We start from the raw sequence: 20,346 nt of genomic DNA, 5'->3' as shown, positions 1-20,346 counted from the left end.
TCTTCTCTGATCCTTATTTTCCTCATCTATAAAATGGGGTAATAATCGTACCTACCTCACAGGGTTATTGGACAAAACAAGTGAGATCATGAAGGTAAACTGTGTGGTTCAGTGCCTGGTACGTAGTAAGGACACAATAAATTCTCTCTGTTCCACTTGATCCCAACCCTGTGAGGTTAGTAGATGGAGTCTTGGTAATAAATACCTCCAGAGTTATGGATAAGATACAAAAGATGGGCAGGGAGTAGAGTAGGGAGTTTTTATTTACTGTATTCCTACTATGTGCCAAAGACTTAATATATACTATCTCATTTAAGCCTCAAAATTTCCCTGTGAACTAAGTATTATACCCATTCGGTAGATGGAAAAGAAGATTCAGAGAAGGTAAATAACTTGGACAAGATCACACAGCTAGTATGTGGCTGAGTCCAGGTTATAATCTAGACCTGTCTGATTCCAAGCCTTTTTCTTTTCACCACTTCATACTGTCTCCTTTGGCCAAAGGATGTTCTCTCTTCCTTAGAAGGAATCCCCTTGGCCTAAGTCAGGGTCCCACTGTGGGAGATTGCATTACTGTTCTTGATTATTCACTGCCCTATCCTTGTGATAGAATCATACGTCCCTGCTCCAAGTCACACGTAAGAGACTTGGGATGGGTCACGTGACTTGCTTTGCCCAATGAAACGTCAGCTGCATATCCCAGCAGCCGCTTTAAGCACCATCACTTGGTTCCACCATTGCTCTTTCCCTGTGCCACAGCCCAGCATGACCCAGAGAGGGGCTGTTCCTACAGCTTGGATCCATTAATGAAGACAACTTGGGAAGGGAGCTGCAGCCAGACTGAGTGAGAAGTAAGCCTTTGTTGTAATTACTGAGGTTTGAAGGGAGGGGTTGCTTGTTACCATGGTGTAACTTAGTGAAAACTGATACACCCACCTCTCTATCCCAGCTGCCCACTCTCACCATAATGGATGCTACAGGGCAATGCCAAAAGAACTACGTGACTCGGAACCTCTCCCAGACATGAAGGGGTGGAGTGCCCTCTCATTAACACCCTGGAACTCACCTCCCTTTTCCACTGGAAAGGCTGGAACACCTTGAGAGGGGTGTCACTCCCTCCAGGGTGCTCAGCCAGCCGTTGGTGGAGGAGAGCCCAGACTCCCTGCCACCAGTACCAGCAAGCCTGTGTAGCCCCCAGAACCCAGTCCTGAAGGAGAAATGCCCATTGGCAGCTGTCTCACTTCCAGGTGGTGGGGGGTGGAGCAGGACACCTAGCATGACTCAGCTGTGCTCACAGGCAGAGCTGGACCTGTTTAATGTAGATAAGGGCCCTCCCCTCCTCCTCTTCCCCCTTCCTTCCTCTTCCCTCCTTCACTCCCTTCCCTAAATGTTATTCCTGGAGGTTAGGCTTTCTTTTTGTTTATTCTGTGTGGGTAATAAAGAAAGGGGCAGAACCTTGGCCTGAGAATGTCTGAGGAGCCCCACAGGAAGTGAGTGGCCATGGCGCCATGTTTGGCCAAGATGTATCACCTCCACTCTCCAGGCCTCAGAGACTCCCATTGGCCAGTCATCAGAAATACCTGCAAGGCTTTCACTAACCCCACCCAGGTCCATGGCTCACAGCAGTGCAGGTTTTGTTCTGCATAAAGCGGGCAAATGGGGCCGAGGGCAATGTGTGTCCCTCGGTCCAAGATCTCCGAGCCCCCGGGGCTGCACTCCTAAGGGGAGGGCGTTTCTTCACCTGAAGGCTCCATCCACTTGCCAAGCCACATCCCAGCAGGGCACATCTGCTCAGAGTGGGCACCTTTTTTCTACTTCATACAAAAGTAGCAGGGGCCATCTCCAGGAGATTCTGATGTGTGTGGACTGGAGAATCCTAATTTTAGAAATCTCTGCAGGTGAGGAAAAGCTCTGAAGTTATGTCGGCTCTGGGAACCTCGGCCCTGGAAAATCACTAAGTTTCTCAGCCCTCCCATCAGCAGGACCCTCTCCACTCCAGCAGCCATGGGTGCCAGCTGAAGGTCAGCGCCCTTGCTGATGCAGAGCCCCAACTAGACGCTGCCCCAGGGAGTCTCTGGCCTCTCCCGGGTGCTGTGAATGGCTCGAGCTGAATTCAGGTGAGCCACCTTCAGCCTGGCCTCCCGCCTGCACTCATGCGGGCACAAAAGCCGCCGGCCCCACGCACCCAGCTCCGCCCCGGGAGGGGTTCTCTGATGCCGGGTGAAGGCAGCCCCAACCATCTCCAACGCAGAGCTGTGAGCTTAAAGGTACCAGAGGGGTACAGGGTTGCTGCCAGCTTCCTAGGGTTAAAAATGAGAAGAGATGGTGAAAGGATTGAATTCTGATTCTGAGCAATCAGGCTCTTTTTTGGCGTACCCTGTACCGAGCTGCTCTAACCAGAAATCCCCAGGACTGGAGCCTGGCTCTTCTAAGCGCCCCACGCGCGCCTGCGGAACAGCGCGGACGGGCACCGAACCGGTGGGGGAAGCGCCAGCTAACCGAGACTTCTCACTTTCCCCTCGCTTTCACTTTTCACTTTTCTCACCTGAGGCACGCATATCAGAGCCGTGCGGCTGCGGAATCAGTACCTGGGAGCGCGTGCCTCCTTAAATTCTGCGCCCTCCGCTCCTTGGCGCCGCCGTCCTAGTCCCACCCCAGTCCGGTCCTGGGGACAGTGTAACGTCTGAATTAGCTGACGCTGCTGACAGTCTGTGCGGGGGGCCTGCCCACGCTGTTCTAGGATCTGGGACCCTTAGAAGCCCACTTCCCAGAAGCAAGGTGAATCTCCCCTCACTTGATGATCAGAAATTGAGGTCTTTCCTGTTTCCAGTAAATGCGGACATGGAAGGAAATAGCAGACGACAGCGATTGAGATTGCAGGCTCTGGATCTGATCTTGATAAAAGCGCAGATCTGACTCCGGAGGGCTGTGTCGGGCCTGGGACTCTGCATTTCTGACTAGCTCTCAGATGATGCTAGCTATTGTCGTCGGTCAGGGACCACAACTGTCAGTTACTCAGCTACTCTAGAGGGGAGACCGGCAACATAATTTGCAGGGCCCAATACCAAATGAAAAGGTGGGCTCCTGGTTCAAAAATTAAGAATTTCAAGACATTGACAGCTAGGGATTAAAACAATTGCTGGGCCCTTTGCCACTTAACCTGAGCCTCATAGGGTTGTTTGGAGGATTAAAGCTTAGCTACGTAAAGCACTTAGAAAGCACCTGTGCCTGGTCAACCCTTGATAATGTTAGTGATCATTATTGCCCAGCCCCAAACAGCCTCGTCCTGAAAACATGAACTATCAGTCTGAGAGCTTACGTAGACCAACCTTCACTTTACAGGGGAGGAAATGGAGCCCCATAGCAGGAGCTCAGAGAATAACGGTTGGGTGGACGGGTGACTCGGGTCTCCAGACACCAGGCTAGGGCTCTTCCTTCTGGATTGTCTCCTCAGTGGGGAAAAAAAGGTGGTAACAAGAAGTAGGTAACGTTGCATCTCTCAGAAATGCCGGGGAGAGCTTGAGACTGGATGGGTGAGGGTTGGCCCTATATGAACACAGTGCTAACCATTGCATCACTCACCCGTTGGACTTCTAGAGATGTATCTTCTGAGCCCGTTGGGAAGAGCATGGAATTATGCAGGAACTGCAGAGATGCTGTCAAACACGCCCTCTGAAACAGAGCCAGACTGCTGTGCTTTATGGGTTTGTGGTCTGCTTTTCATAGTTTCTCTCTCTCCTCCCTTATTACCGGCTGCCACTTCTCTTGCTGTCAGGGTGCCCATCTCCAGCGGCTACTCTATAAATTGCCTACAATCTGATTAGACTCAGACAACTAACCCGGGTTATTAGATGGTGCTTAAGAAAAGGGATAAATGGCGTCCAGAAGCATTAGTGCTGTCATCATGTGATATCTGTTTCAGTTTCTCCAGGCTTTTCCTCCTTCACCTGATTTCTGTTTCTGTACTTTGTTTTGCACATGAGTGAGGTTGCCAGGTACTGAATTCTGGATGAATGAGATATCAACATAGCAATAAGGAAATTGATACCAGAAAAACTGCAGGTTTTAAACGTTACTGCCACTGTTACAATTTTAGTTGTCATTATTAGGATAAAAAGACCGACAGTGAGTTTCTGAGGTCATTCTGACAACCAGACCTGCTCGTCACTTCCTATGACAAGACAGGGTACTCCGTGCTAAGAGGGCAGTTGTGCCTTCTCTTTCTAGAGGCCACCGCCAGGCAGCTTATATTGAGGACAGTCCTGGATCCCTCATGGCACTTTTCCAGGGATGGGGACACGCTATGGCCAGAGATGTGAAGATGCGGTGGTGAGCTATCCAGCCCTCAGCTTTGTGTCCACCCCAAACCAGGACACAGATCATGGCCACCTCCTCCCTCCCTCCCTCTCTCCCTCTTACCCCTCGTGGTGTCTCTTGATTGGCTTAGGAAGGGAAAAGTGGGGGAGGCTCAGGGGTCAGCCCAGTCAGGCAGGCAGCCCCAAGGACTGGGCAAGACAATTGTCCTCCTCCCAGAATGGTCCTCCCCACTTCCCTCTCTAGCATATGACCCTGCCTGTCGCAGACCCACCTCAGCTACTGAAGCCCCCTTCAGCTACTCCCAGACAGAGCTGTGGCTCAGCGCTGAGTGTAACCACAGCTTACTAGTAATAATGATAGCTGACATATTTAGGGTACCGTGCTAAGTGGTGCATTAATCCCAACGGACCTGTGGGGTAGCTGCTGTTTTTCTCTGCATGTACAGGTAGAGAAACAGAAGTAACTTGCCAAGGTGATACAGGTCTGACTCCAACTCTGGGCTCGTAACCTCAGAGGTGCAGTGAGGTAGTGTATTGTATTCTACGGAGCTGGTCTCCCAAGGAATGGAGCAGCACAGAGGCCTGGTGCTCCAAAGACTTCTCTTTTTTTTATCACTTTTTTTTCTTTTTTTAAACGTGTAATATTTTATTTTATCTATTTTTAGCTGTGCTGCTCTGCACACGGGATCTTAGTTCCCCCACCAGGGATTGAACCTGTGCCCCATGCAGTGGAAGCACAGAGTCCCAACTACCGGCCTGCCAGGGAAATCCCTCCAGTGACTTCTTTTTTTAAATTTTTTTTAACATCTTTATTGGAGTATAATTGCTTTACAATGGTGTGTTGGTTTCTGCTGTATAACAAGGTGAATCAGCTATACGTATACATATATCCCCATATCTCCTCCCTCTTGCGTCTCCCTCCAGTGACTTCTGAATGAATAACAGAATGCAGGGGATGGAGGCATTTTGGAGGACAGGTAACTCTGTAGCACAATCCCAGGGAGCTGCCTGGTCTGCAGGTGTGAAATGCTCTGGGGTGCCTTAAGGTGCTTCTCCTTGTGGTTGTGGCCTGCTCAGTACATTGCTGGCTCCTGGAAGTGGACTTGGGTAGGAAGCCTGTCACCTATGATGTCAGGGTCTCTGGGAAGTAGGCCTGGTGGGGAACAGTCCATATTTCCCTGAAGACCATGGTCAACTTGAGAGGATGCAGTGCTTGTGTGTGAGACCCAGAGGCAACCAGGGAGGGCAGACCTGGGGTGGGTCAGCCCAGCCCTAGGACCTGGGATGACTCAGTCCCCTCCTCATGTGTCCTTTTTGGAGCAGACTCTTGGGAAGTGTATTTGTTTTACCCTCCGGCTCCTTGTCATAGCCCCTGAATCAAGGTAGCTATCCCAGTTACATGTCCCTGTGCCCCAAGGGCTGCACGTTTGCATCTCGTAGTCTCATACCTTCTTCCCCTTCTGCCTTAGAATTAACACCAAGAGGTCCTTCCTCCTGGGGTCCTGAGTCAGGACTGGGTTCCAGGGTGGGGACCTCCTCGCTGCCCCCAGCCTTGCTGTCTCACAGATGGGGCAGGTTTGAGACCTCTGTGGTGGGCTCTCATTCTGCGACTTTACCCACCAGCTCAAGCCCTGCAAGTGGTGTCACTGAGCTCATCTTAAAAGTCTGAGGGCTGGACACCTGGCCTGTCCACCACCCATACACACATGCATGTGCGCGCGTGCACACACACACACACACACACACACACAAAGACACAATCGCACGCATGTAGTGCTTTAACCACCAGCTGGTCCCAGTCTGTGTCTTGGTCCAGGAGTGGGATGACAAGTAAAATAAGCGGACCTCCTGTTACACATGGTCCTTTTCTCTAAGCCAGCATTATCCAATGGAACTTTCTTTTCTGATGGAAATGTTTTATATCTGCCCTGTCCAATACCACTAATGGCTATTGAGCGCTTAAAATGTGGCTAGGGTGTGGAACTGAAGTTTACATTTTATTTCAGTTAGAATTAGGTAGCCACACGTAACCAGTGGCTAGCAAATTGGACCATGCAGATCTTGACTTACAGGGGTCATCTTGCTTTCCAAAGAAAAACTCAGGACCCAGGGCCCAATACACGGGAGTGGACACGTAGGGCAAAATATTTGAAATTGAGACTGAATGCTAATTCCTGGACACTAGATTTGTGCTTGAGCCCTAGCTTAGGTTTAAAAATCTCCTCTCTCTCCTTCTTTTATACATTTTTATTTCTAATCCTCACAGAAACTCTGTAAAGAAGATAATCTTACTCCCTTTTTGCAGATGAGGCAAGTGTGGCTCAGAAAGCTTAGTGATGGCCCAGGTCACGCCCCAGAGCTGTCTAGTTCCAAAGCCAGCCGCCTCCCACTGGGCCACACTGCCGCTCCTTAGGCCTTTTGAAGTCAGTTCTTCAGAGGGTGGCCCAGCCCTCCCCCAAAGCCCCGGGCACAGTTGCAGTGAGAAACCTGGGTGCAGAGACCTCTGAGTTCCGTGGCGGAGGAGAAGTTACTGGTGTATCCAGGAAGGGAAGGGAGCAGCCGGCCCACCCTGAGAGCCCGAACTGCACCCCAGGCATCTCCCATGCAGAGCCCACTGGTGGCTTATGGAGGAGGGTGTGTGGGAGGTGCCAGGTCCAGGGCCTGCCTCCTGCCTAAAATTTGCTTGCTGTCTGAATTCCAACAGTGACAGGCTGGTTTTCTCTCTCAATATCTCATTCACTTGCTCTCTCACTCTTTTTTTTTTTTATATAAATTTATTTATTTATTTTTTATGGCTGTGTTGGGTCTTCGTTTCTGTGCGAGGGCTTTCTCTAGTTGTGGCAAGCAGGGGCCACTCTTCATCGCGGTGCGCGGGCCTCTCACTATTGCGGCCTCTCTTGTTGCGGAGCACAGGCTCCAGACGCGCAGGCTCAGTAGTTGTGGCTCACGGGCCCAGTTGCTCCGCGGCATGTGGGATCTTCCCAGACCAGGGCTCGAACCCGTGTCCCCTGCATTGGCAGGCAGATTCTCAACCACTGCGCCATCAGGGAAGCCCTCTCACTCTTTTTTAAGAAGAAAATATAGGAGAAATTCTTTGATAGATTGGTTTTTGGGGAGGCAAAGGGGGTTTTGATAGGGAGGAGGGTCATTTGAAGGGTGGGGTTAGAGGGAAAGGCAGGTCTGGGTGGAGTTCCAGAATGTGCAAACTTTAGTCAAAGAGCCTTGAGGACACAGGGTTCCTGAAGGGCAGTGTGGGATGAGCAAAGAAGCAGGGGGTATCATGGGGAACACTGGTAGGCCAGATTTGGGGAGACACTGAAGGCAAACTTTTCAACCCACTTAAACTCTAGTCTGCTTCTCTCAGAGCTCTTAAACCAGCCTGGTTCCCTCCTGCCCCAGGGCCTTTGCATGCACTGCTCCCAGTATCCCCAGCCCTCACTAGCTTCTGCCTGGTTCACCCGTCCCCTTCCTCCTTCAGCTCCTAGCTTATAGATAGATAGATTGCTTTCTCAGGGAGGTCTTTCCAGCTTCCAGGCTTTGTTGTATGTATTGTATTGTAGGTTCTCACAGCACCTGTTCGTTTCCTCCATGTTAGAAGCTTAGCTCAGCTTCTAATTATTTACTTGTTAGGATTACTATTTGGTTAATGTCTTACTCCCTCATTGGATTCTAAACCTCATGAGAACTGGGACCGTGTGTGGTTTTGCTCTTGATTCTAGCCTCAGCAACTTAACCCTGATGCCCGGGACGTAGGTGCCACTCTATAAATATTGGCTGAAAAAGTTAAACAAAGGTGACGTTGGCCCATCTACCACAGGATTTTCTGCCCCTTTCCACGAAGAACTTGGGTTTGCCCAGACTGGTCACTAGAACTGTGATTTGTCCATCCCCAAATCCCCCTTAATTTTCTTCTCTCATTCAGGGAAGAAAATGTGTATTGGTTATAATGCTTTGGGCTACAGGTAACCAAAAAGTCAACTAACAGTAGCTTAAACCCTAGGGGGATGTTTTTATTTACTTAACAAAAAGTCTGGAGATAGATGGTTTCAGACTTGATTCAATGGCTTAATGCTGCCATCAAAAACCAGGCTTTTCCCATTTTTCTGCCCTGTCATCTTCAGTGTGTTTGCAGCAACAAACATCACATTCTTTCAAAAGTGTCCCAAGCTGGAAGGAAAGGGACAAAAAGGGATTGGGAGCATATTGTTTCCAAGACTGAATTTAAAAAATTAAGCGACCATCTGTATAAACCTCTAGGATAGTACTTACGACAAGGCTTTGTAGTTCTTTCTTTTTTTTAATTTTTAAAATTTTTATTTATTTTTGGCTGCCTTGGGTCTTCATTGCTGCGTGCGGACTTTCTCTAGTTGCGGTGAGCGGAGGCTACTCTACGATGCGGTGCGCGGGCTTCTCATTGCAGTGGCTTCTCTTTGTTGCAGGGCATGGACTCTACACGCGCGGACTTCAGTCGTTGTGGCACACGGGCTCAGTAGTTGTGGCACACGGGCTTAGTTGCTCCGCAGCACGTGGGATCTTCCCGGACCAGGTCTCCCCGTGTCTCCTGCATTGGCAGGCGGATTCTTAACCACTGCGCCACCAGGGAAGTCCCTGTAGTTCTTTCCTGACCTATGACCACCCCTCCCCAGTCTCCTCCCCAACCAGCTTCTTCGTAAGAGAGATTGTACTATAGGAATTTCCTCTACCAGCCCCTAGCACAGTCCGGGCACCCTTGGTGCTCACAGAATGGGGAGCCCTTAAGGGGGCCAAGACTGAGAGGTGGGGAGGGGCCACAGAGTGGGGAGAGGCTGTGCCCATTGCCAGACTGGGGAAAGTGGGGCAGCCCAGGAAGGAGGAAGCGGGGAGTCTGAGCCGAGACTGGAGAGGGTTGTGGCAATACTGGCACAGTCAGAGGGAGCTGCAAGAAAGGGAAGCGTGTGGATAACGAGCTTGTGCTGATGCAGCTACCTTTAGGTCCCAAGTGTTTCTTCCATCTCAGGGGGTGTTGTTTCCCCCCAGAGAGGGCAAGTGTGTGGCTGTCACCCTACTCGGAAGCATCCAAGTGCAAGTGAGCCCTTGGTGGGTGTTTCTGATGGCTCCTGCAATAGTTGGAGGAATTCAAGGATTTTAAATCCCTCTCTTTCTTCTCATCTATTATGGTCCAGTGAAACTGAATGCTCAACACCAGGCAGGGGAGAGAAGCTGAAATATTAGGGGTCGTAAAGAGAGAAGGAAGTAGAACCAACCCCCTCCACCCCCATCTTGCCTCTCACGTCCATTCTCAGCATCCTACATCCTCCCCATTTCTTGGGCCCCAGCCTGCTGAGGCTTCCATGGGGGGCAAAGCTCATGGGGTCAGGCTGGCTCTCAGGGTGCCATCGGATCAGGAAAGCCATGCCCACTGCTGTGATCCCATCATGTGCGTGGGAGTCGGTCCCCCCGTGGTCCTAGCCCAGCTCTTGTCCATCAGAGCAGACCCAGCTCCCCTCCATTGCATCCTCCCCTCTCATTGCCTTAATTCTTCCCAGGTCTCACTTTGAGAGGAAGGACGTCATCCCAACTGGCTCAACTGCTTTGCCTTGCCTGGGGAAACAAAGTTTAATACGCAGAATGAAACCATTTTAATGGCCGGCTTATGCTGCCCCAAACAAGACATCGGTAAGTGGTTTCTCAAAATAACACATCCAAAACCAAAACACATACCACATCAAACATTTAAAATATTCAGTATGACTCTCAGATTACCTTTTCCTGCGGAAAGATAATCAGCAATGGCCTCTAGGACACTCCACACAAGGGAGAATACTGTTGGATCTGAGAGCATCTTGGCCGAGCTCCTGAGGAGGGAAGAGGATCTGAACCTCACCCTTGGGGTTTTCAATGATCTCAGCAGAGTTAGGAGCCAAAGACGAGGGATCATGGCTGTGAGACCTTTGAAAGTATGGGAACCTCTGTAATTTGCCCTGTTGGAGGTTTCATTATCTGCTACCCCCTTCACTCTGGGGACAATCGGTAAGCCCCTCAAACAGCAGCAGAGAAAGGACAGGATGTGTGCTGGTTCGGGGGGGATGGTGTGGATGGAGTCTGCTTTAAAGAGGAGCTGAAAGTTGCAGACTCCTGGGGTTTGCAACTCAGAAGCAAAGACAACTCAGAGCAATTCTAGGCCTGAGGTGTGTCCAGGGGGTCAGGACCACTGTGTGAAGAAGGGACAGCGTGGGCAAGCTGAGCGGAGGGGCTGCCATTTTCCAGCTGTGCTCTCCAGTCCTCTGGCTGGAGCAAGGACCCAAGGCCCTGGAGGAGTCAGAACTCACCCAGTCCTCCCCAGGCTCCAGGACCCTTTCCTCCACCCGTAAGGAAAAACTAGATGAGTCCAGGGAATCGGAAAGGTGGAGTGTTGGAGGTGGCTGGGGACGGGTGGGGGAAAATATGCTCCAAGTGGCTGAGGACTATGGGAGATAGGGGGCGTACTCAGCAGAAAGGCTACACATATTTGTGACAGTGCCTTTTAACTGAAAAGCGCTATCCAAATGCTGTTGTAAAATCTTCGCGTTTCCTCCAAGAGAAGAACTTCTGCCTAGTGGCCGTTAGGGGGCAGCCAAGTCCCACACGGTCGAGATGGCTTCCGCGGGGAAGGACCACCTCGGTCGGCCAGGGGAGGGCATGAGGGGCAGCCCTGGTGGGCTGTGGCCCACGGAGAGTCTGTCAATGGTGGACCCAGGGGCTTCAACCCGAGGTTGAAGCAGGCCACCTTTGTCGGGTGCTTGCCTCCTTGCTCTCTGCAATCCCCACGTATGCCCAAAACACACTCAGAGCTTCTTGTCTGCCACCCAGGGCCCACCCACCTGCTGTCCCACACAGAACCCGTGCTAGGACCCGCCTGCCCCATCCAATTTTAGTTCTCATTTCCTTGGGTTCTGCTAAAACACTGGCTCATCTGAGAAACTCATTTGCGCTGAATGGCAGATGACAATTTACTGTTTAGCCCATCCAGGGGTATCCGACTTGAGGGGATTCGATCCCGAATAATGAGGGGGTAAACTTAGTTTCCTCAGGCCCCTGCATGGGGGGTTATAGTAATTTGTGAGACACTGTATTTTTCTGGTATGCTCTGCCACTGGTATGGGACCATCCAAAAAGCCTTTTGCACACATTTCTGAGACTCTCCAGAGAGTGTCTTATAGGAGCTCCACCTATGCCCCAGACCTTCAGGCGGAAGCTCCTGACTGTTTCTACTGCAACGTTACAGGGACCACCTGCCTTCCCCCGTGCAAAGGCGTCCTCAGCATACCAAGCCCAAAGCAATATCATAAAAATATTCGCAACCAGCACTTATATAACACGTATATGCCTGGCACCTTCCTAAGGACCCATATACACTTAGTCTTCACAACAACTCAGTGGGGGGAACTCCTGTTACTACCCCTGCTACACAAAAGAGGAATGTGAAGCCCAGGGAGGTTAAGTACTTTGACCAAGGTCACAGAGCTGCTAAGTGGAAGAACCAAGATTCTGGGTTGTTGTGAAGACTAAGTGTGTGTAAGTCATTAGGAAAGTGTCAAGCAGCCTGGCTCTTCAGCCAGGTCTTTAACCAATGCCCACAATGCCTCTTTAGAGAGCTCAAGAAACTGCGTTTTCAGCCCGGAGTCACCTCACAACTTTTCTTACTAGGACTCAGTCTGGGGCAGACATTTACCCTACTCAGTGATGCCTGTTCCTTTGGAACTCAGACTCTGTTTTTCAGGTAGACCTACCAGGCTCCTCCTACAGGCAAACTTCCCACAGCCCTTCCTGCCGCCGCCCTGGGATCTAGGCCAGGAGACAGACAGGCTTTGGTTTGAAGAAGCCTGGTAGACTTTTGGCAACCTCTCTCATCTGATCATCCTAACATCGGTCCCCGTGGCAGGTGGAATTACCCCATTAGGGTCAAAGGAATCGTAGGATCGTGGAGTAGGAAGGAATACAAGGCTCAAGACCCATCCTCTCATTTTATATAAAGTAAGAGCCCACAGAGGTGAAATAACTTGCTCAAGTTCACCAAGCTCAAGCTATCACTAGAAACTAAATCATTTCATTAATAACAACAACAAATTAATATTTATTAAGTGCTCACTACAAGCCAGGTACCAACAGTTAGCCCTTTATATGCATTATCTCATTTCCTTCTTTTGACATCCCTGTAACCTGGCTCTATTTGATCTTCATTTTACAAATGAAGAAACTGAGATTGCAGGAGATTTAAGTAACTTGCTCAAGGTTGCATGGCTTGTGAACTGTGGAGCTGGGATTGAACCCAGGTTTGTCTTTGACTCCAAAGTTGTTGCTCTGAACCATTATAGTGTATAAGGGAATCACAAGCATCCTTGTTAAACTCTTACAAGAGGAGGGCAAGCCTGGCTATGTCTTGGTTGGAGCTGAGGCCCATGGAGACAGGCCACGGTCATACATGCCAGCCCCCTCTTATGCTCGACAACCCCACACCCTAGATGGCAAGGACCCAGGGCCTCCTGGGACAGAATCTGAATCCTGTATACAATCTGAGCTCACTTACGTACAGTCGGGGCTTGGGAAAGATAGGTCGTGGGGAATAACATCAGGGCACTGCTAAAGTGGGGAAGGATCCTCACCTGGTGGCTCCAACTCAAAACCAAGGCCCAAATGGTTCTGGAGAAAGGCTGCGCTGGCCCCGCAGCTGGTGCCGGACTGAAATGTCAGTGCTCCGAAGGAGAGGGCTGTGTGGCAGAGCCGAAGGAGCCTCCGTACTGGGGGCTCAAGGGACTTTGCTCTAAGCCTTACCCCCAAAGCAGGATGAAGAAGGGGCCTTTATTGGCAGAAGGCTGACCCAGGTAGAGTGTCACATTGACCAGCTAGTGCTGTCGAGGGGATAGAGCTTTCGAAGAGGCCAGTGGTGACAACTGGAGGAGTGGAGTCTTGGCAGCGAGCGGGCTGGTGCGAGTGTCAGGCACAGCCCTGGGACATAGAATCAGGGGGAAGGACCCAGATGAGCCCTCAGGACCTTGGAGGACCTGCTCATCACCTGGCGGGGGGTGGGCAGAGAGCTTCATTAAGTGGAGGCAAGGCTCTGCTTCCCATTCTGATGCCTCGGGGACTCTGATTAAATCACCTCTTTTTTTTTTTTAATTTTATTGAAGTATAGTTGGTTTACAATGTTGTGTTAATTTCTGCTGTACAGCAAAGTGACTCAGTTATACATATATTCTTCTTCATATTCTTTTCCATTATCGTTTATCACAGGATATTGAATATAGTTCCCTGTGTTATACAGTAGGACCTTGTTGTTTATCCATCCTATATATAATAGCTTGTATCTGCTAATCCCAAACTCCCAGTCCTTTCCTCCCCCTCCCACTTCCGCACTGGCAACCACAAGTCTGTTCTCTATGTCTGTGAGTCTGTTTTTGTTTCATAGATATGTTCATTTGTGTCATATTTTAGATTCCACATATAAGTGATATCCTGTGGCATTTGTCTTTCTCATTCTGACTTAGTGTGATAACCTCTAGGTCCATCCATGTTGCTGCAAATGGCATTATTTTATTCTTTTTAATGGCGGAGTAATACTCCATTGTGCGTGTATATACCACATCTTCTTTATCCGGTCATCTGTCGATGGACATTTAGGTTGTTTCCATTTCTTGGCTATTGTGAATAGTGCCGCTATGAACGTAGGGGTGCATGTATTTTTAGAATTATAGTTTTGTCTGGGTATAAAGCATTTACTTCTTGCCGTGCCTTTGGGATGAGCACAAGACCTCAAAATGCTCTGGGAAAATGCCTTCCCAAATATGCCTTTGTCTTTACACACAATTCTATAAGTTGCCCCAATCACTTGGCAAGAGGGGTCCCTATTCTCTCTAGATTTCAAAAAGGTAAATCAGACAATGTGAAATCCATGGCAGGGCTGGACACCCAATTCTATTTTCCAAACTGTGGATTAACACAAGCAAGGAAAAATGGTTCAGGAGATATGAGCTGGGTCGTGTCCCAGGAGCTCCTGCACCGGAAGCTCCGGAGAGACGGAGGTTCCTACCTGAGGGCCATTGGTGCCCACATTCTAGATGTCTTCGCTGGGCGACGATGGAAATGGGCACACAATTCTATTTACATTTTCCCCTTCATTACACATTAAAATATTTTTAACATATTATTTTCACTATATGCATGCAACAAAAAAAGGATACAGTGAGAAGTAAATGTCCCTCCTGCCCCTCCTCTCTGTCCTGCCCACCCCACAGGCAAACACGAGTGATTGATAACATCTGCCTGATGCTTTACAATTTAAACAATGATTTCCCATAAACTGTCTCATCAGATCCCAGCAATAACTCCCTAAAATATGTTAGGTATAAATTTTTATTGTCTCCTTTTACAGATTGGGAGTCCAGCTCAAAGAGATTAAGTGACCAGCTCAGAGCGACACTTCTGGCAAATGAGAGTCGAGATTTAGGCCCTGGTGGTCTGAGCCCAGTTTCCGAGCTTTTTGAATTACATCACACTGCCTCCCTTGCAAAAGAGCCCTGGGTTCTTAGAACTTGGAATATGCCATAAATAGTTCACCTTCTACAAAGAGAGACTGTGGTTGGTCAGGAAACAGGAAAAATCTCATCATTTCTTGAGTATTTACATTCCAGAGTGGACTGTTCATTCTCTGCTTTGGGGCAGGCTCACAAGGAGATTTCTCTGTGTTTTAGATAATCCTACAATGAAAAGTCAGCACTGGGGACGATTTCAGGTGAGACCAGGGATCCTGTGTAGACTAGCTTCGTAGGGCTGCCGTAACACAGTACCACAAAATGGGTGGCTTAAGTCAGCAGAAATTTCTCTCTCACAGTTCTGGGGGTCAGAAGTCTGAAATCAAGGTATTGGCAGGGTTGGTTCCTTCTGGAGGCTTTGAGGGAGAATCTGCTCCAGGCCTTTCTGCCAGCTTTTGGTGGTGACCAGCAATCCTTGGCCTTCCTTAGTCTATAGATGCATCATCACCCCAATCTCTGCCTCTGTTGTCAAATGGCATTCTTCGTCTGTGTGTCTGTCTGTGTGAGTGTCTGTGTCTCTGTTTTCTCTTTTATACAGACAACAGTCATTGGATTTAGGGCCAACTCTAATCCAGGTATGACCTCATTTTAACTAATTACATTTGCAAAGACCCTGTTTTCCAAATAAGGTCACATCCTGATGTTCTATATGGACTTGAAGGGATACTCATTCAACTTACTACACTGTATCTTCCTGTTTTGTTCAATAAATAGGGATGACACTTCTGGAATACTCTAAGTCTTCCTAACCAGCTATGTCCTAACCCAGGAAGGTGGTGCCGGGACAATTCTGCCCATCTTACAGGCAGGGGAAGGAAAAGGGAGTAAGACAGGTGGAGGTGACCTCAGAGCAGCTCACACACTGCTGCTGGCTGCAGCCAAGAAGCAACATACACTGGGCCTGGGGTGGGGGTGGGGGTGGGGGAGTGTATCATTTTATTGGCATGGATTTTGGGTCAAAATACGTATATTTTAGTGAGTATAAGGATAAATTAAGAGTGGGGCAGAGGGAAGGAAAAAGGAAGAGGGAGAGCTGGCTTAGTCACAAACATGATCCTCCCTCCCCCAAAATAGTTGGGAATTCATTTAACTTGGAAAAAATGATATATATATATGTATATTTATAAATTTTTATTTTTTAAAATTTATTTTTGGCTGCGTTGGGTCTTCGTTGCTGCGCGTGGGCTTTCTCTAGTTGCGGCGAGCGGGGGCTACTCTTCGTTGCAGTGCATGAGCTTCTCACTGTGGTGGCTTCTCTTGTTGTGGAGCACAGGCTCTAGGCACACGGGCTCAGGAGCTGTGACTCGGGGGCTCTAGAGCGCAGCCTCAGTAGTTGTGGCGCATGGGCTTAGTTGCTCCACTGCATGTGGGATCTTCCCGAACCAGGGCTTGAACCCGTGTCCCTTGCATTGGCAGGCAGATTCTTAACCACTGCACCACCAGGGAAGCCCCTCAATGATATTTTTTCAAAGAAAATTTTAAAGTGGGAAGAGTAAAGGAAAACATGAATGAATGAAGAACTCTCCTCTTGATTATAAAGTCTAAATAAAGTTAAGATTACAAAAGAATATAACTTAAAAACACAATGAGATAGATCACAAGATTTAACAAATTCTGAAACTCAGCTGGAATATGAATGGGCAAAATGTCAAAAAATGTTTTGGGGGAACTTAAAATAACCAGACAGCCATTACTGTATTTTCTTGGAGTAAAGACAAGAGAATCTGCCCAGGGGAATAGAATAGACTCTACAGAAAGAGACTGAAGTTATTTAAGGACTTGATGTAAGATGAATGAGCATCAACACAAGGCTATAAGAAAGAGTCACTATTTAACAAATATCATCTAAATCGTGGTACATCATGGGGACTTTCCTGGTGGTCCAGTGGTTAAGACTCCATGCTTCCACCGCAGGGGGCACAGTTTCAGTCCCTGGTCGGGGAACTAAGATCCCACATGCCACACAGCACGGCCAAAAAAGAAAATAAATTAATAAATAAATAAATTTTCAAAAAAATCGTGGGACATCAGCATGGATCAGAATTAGCTTATATCCATATTTTTTCCCACCGTGCACTACAATACATTTCAAATGGGAAAAAGCCAGAGAAGGAAATGGAAAAGCAAATGCGTTTCAACTGTGATGAGAAAACATTTTGACTACTGCTGAAAGAGATATCAGAGACAGGACGGATGGACCCAAATGTGTTGTTAAAAGCCTTTTGTGCCACAGAATGTAATAAAGCCAATCCGAAAATGAAAGCCACAGAAGGGGGAGAAATATATGTGGCAAATAAAGCTTTCTATCCAAAATAGCTAAGGAATTGATATAACTATAAAAGGCCAGGATCCTGCTCCTTTTTTGAGAAGTAATCAGAGGAAATGAGCCGATAGTTCACACACAAAGCTTTATATAGAAAAATGACCAGCCCTATTATAAATCTTGAACTTGCAATATGGACAATTTTATACTGTTATAAAAATCAATTTAAATGCTAAAACTTAATGTTCAATTATTCAAATTCCCTTGAGACTACTTTGGCAAACGCTACAAAACAATTCCGATCCTTTGATTCTGTAATCTTTATTTTAAGAAAATGTCTAAAGAAAATAAGGTAAAAGAAAAAAAAATCATCTCTACAACGTCTTCATGGCAGTATTATTTAAATAGAAAAGAATTGGAAAGCAATCAGTTGCACAGTGATTTCTTAGTACTTCTCAAAGTGGGGTCTTAGGATCCCCTACATCAGAGTCACCTGCGATGCTTGTAGAAATGCAGATTCTGGGGCCACACTTCCGACATAGTCAATGAGAATCTCTGAAGGGTGCCTGGGAATATTCATTTTATCAAGCAGGTCAGCTGACCCATAACAACACTGAAGTTTAAGAACCACTAACCTCTAAGCAAACCGCAGACCATGGGAACATTTAGAGGACTAGACAGCGTTTCAGGTGACAGACCCTGTGCCTGCATGGAACTGGACAGAAGGAATAGTGATGACTGCAGAGAACGCCAAAGCCCATGGGCAGCCCATGCCCCATGTGAGATGCCCACAGAGCAGTGGCCACAGCAGGGTAGAATCACTTAAGTCCTTGGTGCTTGTTATGTTGTATTTTGCTCTAGAGACTGTTTAAAAAATGCCTCATGGTCATACAAGTTTTCACTGATTTGTCAAAATCCCAGGAAGGGCACTTGAAAAGTTAACAGAACACTTAGAAATAATCTCCAGGATCCCTGCCTCGAGCCAAACCTGCCTGGATGTCACCCCCTCCCCTTTCCCTCCATTGGACCCCCAGTCTCTAGGCGGTAACAGGCCCTTTCTGTCTTGGATTCGATCCAAGCCCTCGCATCCCTTTACGTGTCACCCCACCGCGTCCTTGGCCGTGTCTAGCGTTGGCGCCACTGTGTGGGATGTAGTCCTCTCATTAGGAGAGTTTACTGCCCACACATTTTTGCAATAAACTGGGGAGCAGGGAGAGCTTAGCAGGCAGCTTTCTGGAGACTGCTGAATATTTCCTTTTCAGGATGAGAAGGGGAGACAGGTCTGATAGGGTGTGTTGCTAACGCAGTTCTGAGCTTCTGTGGCTCCCAGAGGGCTTACTTCCTTGCGAGCCGATCCCTGAGGTACAGAAATGTCACCATAGCTCTGCTTCCCACAGAAGCCTCTTTCCTGGAACGTACAGATCCATTCTTGCCCAGAGCCTTGGGGCTTCTTGCCAGGATCTAGGGATGTCACAAGAAACTACTGTCCTGTCAAGGTTGGCCAACCTCCCTTAAGAAGGTTGGGCAAATGCCCAGGACTCCAGGTGCCTGTGTGGGATGGGAGAGCCCACCCGCTCTCTACATGGACCGGCGGGGGGTTAGTGGGGGGGCCAGACCTTGCCCAGCGACATACCCAAGGTTTGAATCTTGATGTTCTGCAGCCCTGAGGGAGAGTACAAATGCTTCCTTTCAAACTACCACATCTGTTTCCTGGCCCTGAAGTACCAGATCTCACCCACTCCTGGCTATCTCACAGCTGCTCCCTCTAGGGGGTACCCAGTCTTCGGCATCCTTGTGTGGTCCAGCAGAGGGGGCTTCTTTTCCACGAGGGAGACCAGGCTGGGGAAAGAATCTCCTCAGGACACCAGAGTGGGCGATTGGGAGTTATCACTCTGCTTCCAGCCCCCATCAACACCCTAGAACCTCACTGCCGCTTTCAGCCCTTTTGCAGGTTTTTCCCACGAGGTCAGAAACCAGCCCAGAGAGCAGATTCCTCACTTTCCCAGCCTCCGTGCAGCGGGCCACCCCCTTGAGGAAGAGAGCAGAGGAGTAGAAGCAGGAGGGGCAGGAGAGACACTGGGCTGAGATCCTACTGTGACTTTTGGAATGGACTTTTAATCTTTCATCCAAAAGTATGTGAGTGCCAGTGCTGTGCTAGGGAGCTACGACCGTAAGCAGACAGATCCCTGCCTTCAGGGAAATTACAGTCTGATGGAGGAGGCCAAAAATAAACAAGTAAGCAAAGCCATGAAATGACATGTTTATATTGTAGTGAGTGCTCAGAAGGAAATAAACGGGTACTGTGCTAGGATATGAAGTAGAATTCTGCTTCGGAAAAGATGCTCAGGGACGACCTCTCTGAGCTGAGCCTGGGTGATAGGAAGCTGTTGACCGGGAACAGCATTCAGCTGAGGGACCAGAAGGTGCCAAAGCCCTTTGGAGGAAGATAGATTCTAGGAACTGCAGGTTCATCGGGGTTGGGGTTCACTGAGTGAGGGTGAGACCTGTGGCCTAAAACGGTTGGATGGGCAGGGGCCAGACCAGTCAGACCAATTCTAGGGATTTTGATTTGTGTCTATGTGGAATGGGAGATCATCGAAGGCTTTTAAGCAAGTGACATGATCTGGTTTAAATTTTCATGCATCACTGTGGCTGTAGGTCTGGGAATAGGCTTTAGGGGAGGAGTGGGGGAGAGGAGAGCATTCAGGAACCCCTGCAGTGTCCAGGTGAGAGAGGACGCTGCTTGGACTTGGTGGAGTGGAGGGGAAGGGGTGGAGCTTGAGACATATTTGGGAGGTTGGACCTGGAGGTTTGCTGATGGGCTAGAGTGAGAGACAGGGAGGAATCGAGGCTGAATCTCAGACTTGCAGCTTGAGAAGCCTGATGATGGACGGTGCCGGTTACCAAGGTGGGGAGGACTGGTGAGACAGAGGGGGACAGGGAGTGGGGGACGGGAGCAGAACAAGGTCTTCAGGCTTGTCCTCACTCCAAAATCAAGGAAGTCATTATCTCACGTTCCTTCCCAGTCTCTTGAGTAAGCCCTGTGAACCCCATTTTCCAGGCTGAGAAAACTAGGTTGAGCCCAGCAGGTCAAGAGTCGAGGCTGAGAGATGACACCAAGCAACCAGTTTGCCATTTGGGAACTTTTGCACCCAGCCTGGTGCCCTCTTTCCCAGCCCAGCTATGAACCCCCCTCCCAAATACCTCGCCAAGGCCACTT

Source organism: Delphinus delphis, chromosome 2, assembly GCF_949987515.2.
Source record: "Delphinus delphis chromosome 2, mDelDel1.2, whole genome shotgun sequence".
Lineage (NCBI taxonomy): Eukaryota > Metazoa > Chordata > Mammalia > Artiodactyla > Delphinidae > Delphinus > Delphinus delphis.
Note: the sequence above shows the minus strand (reverse complement) of the source record.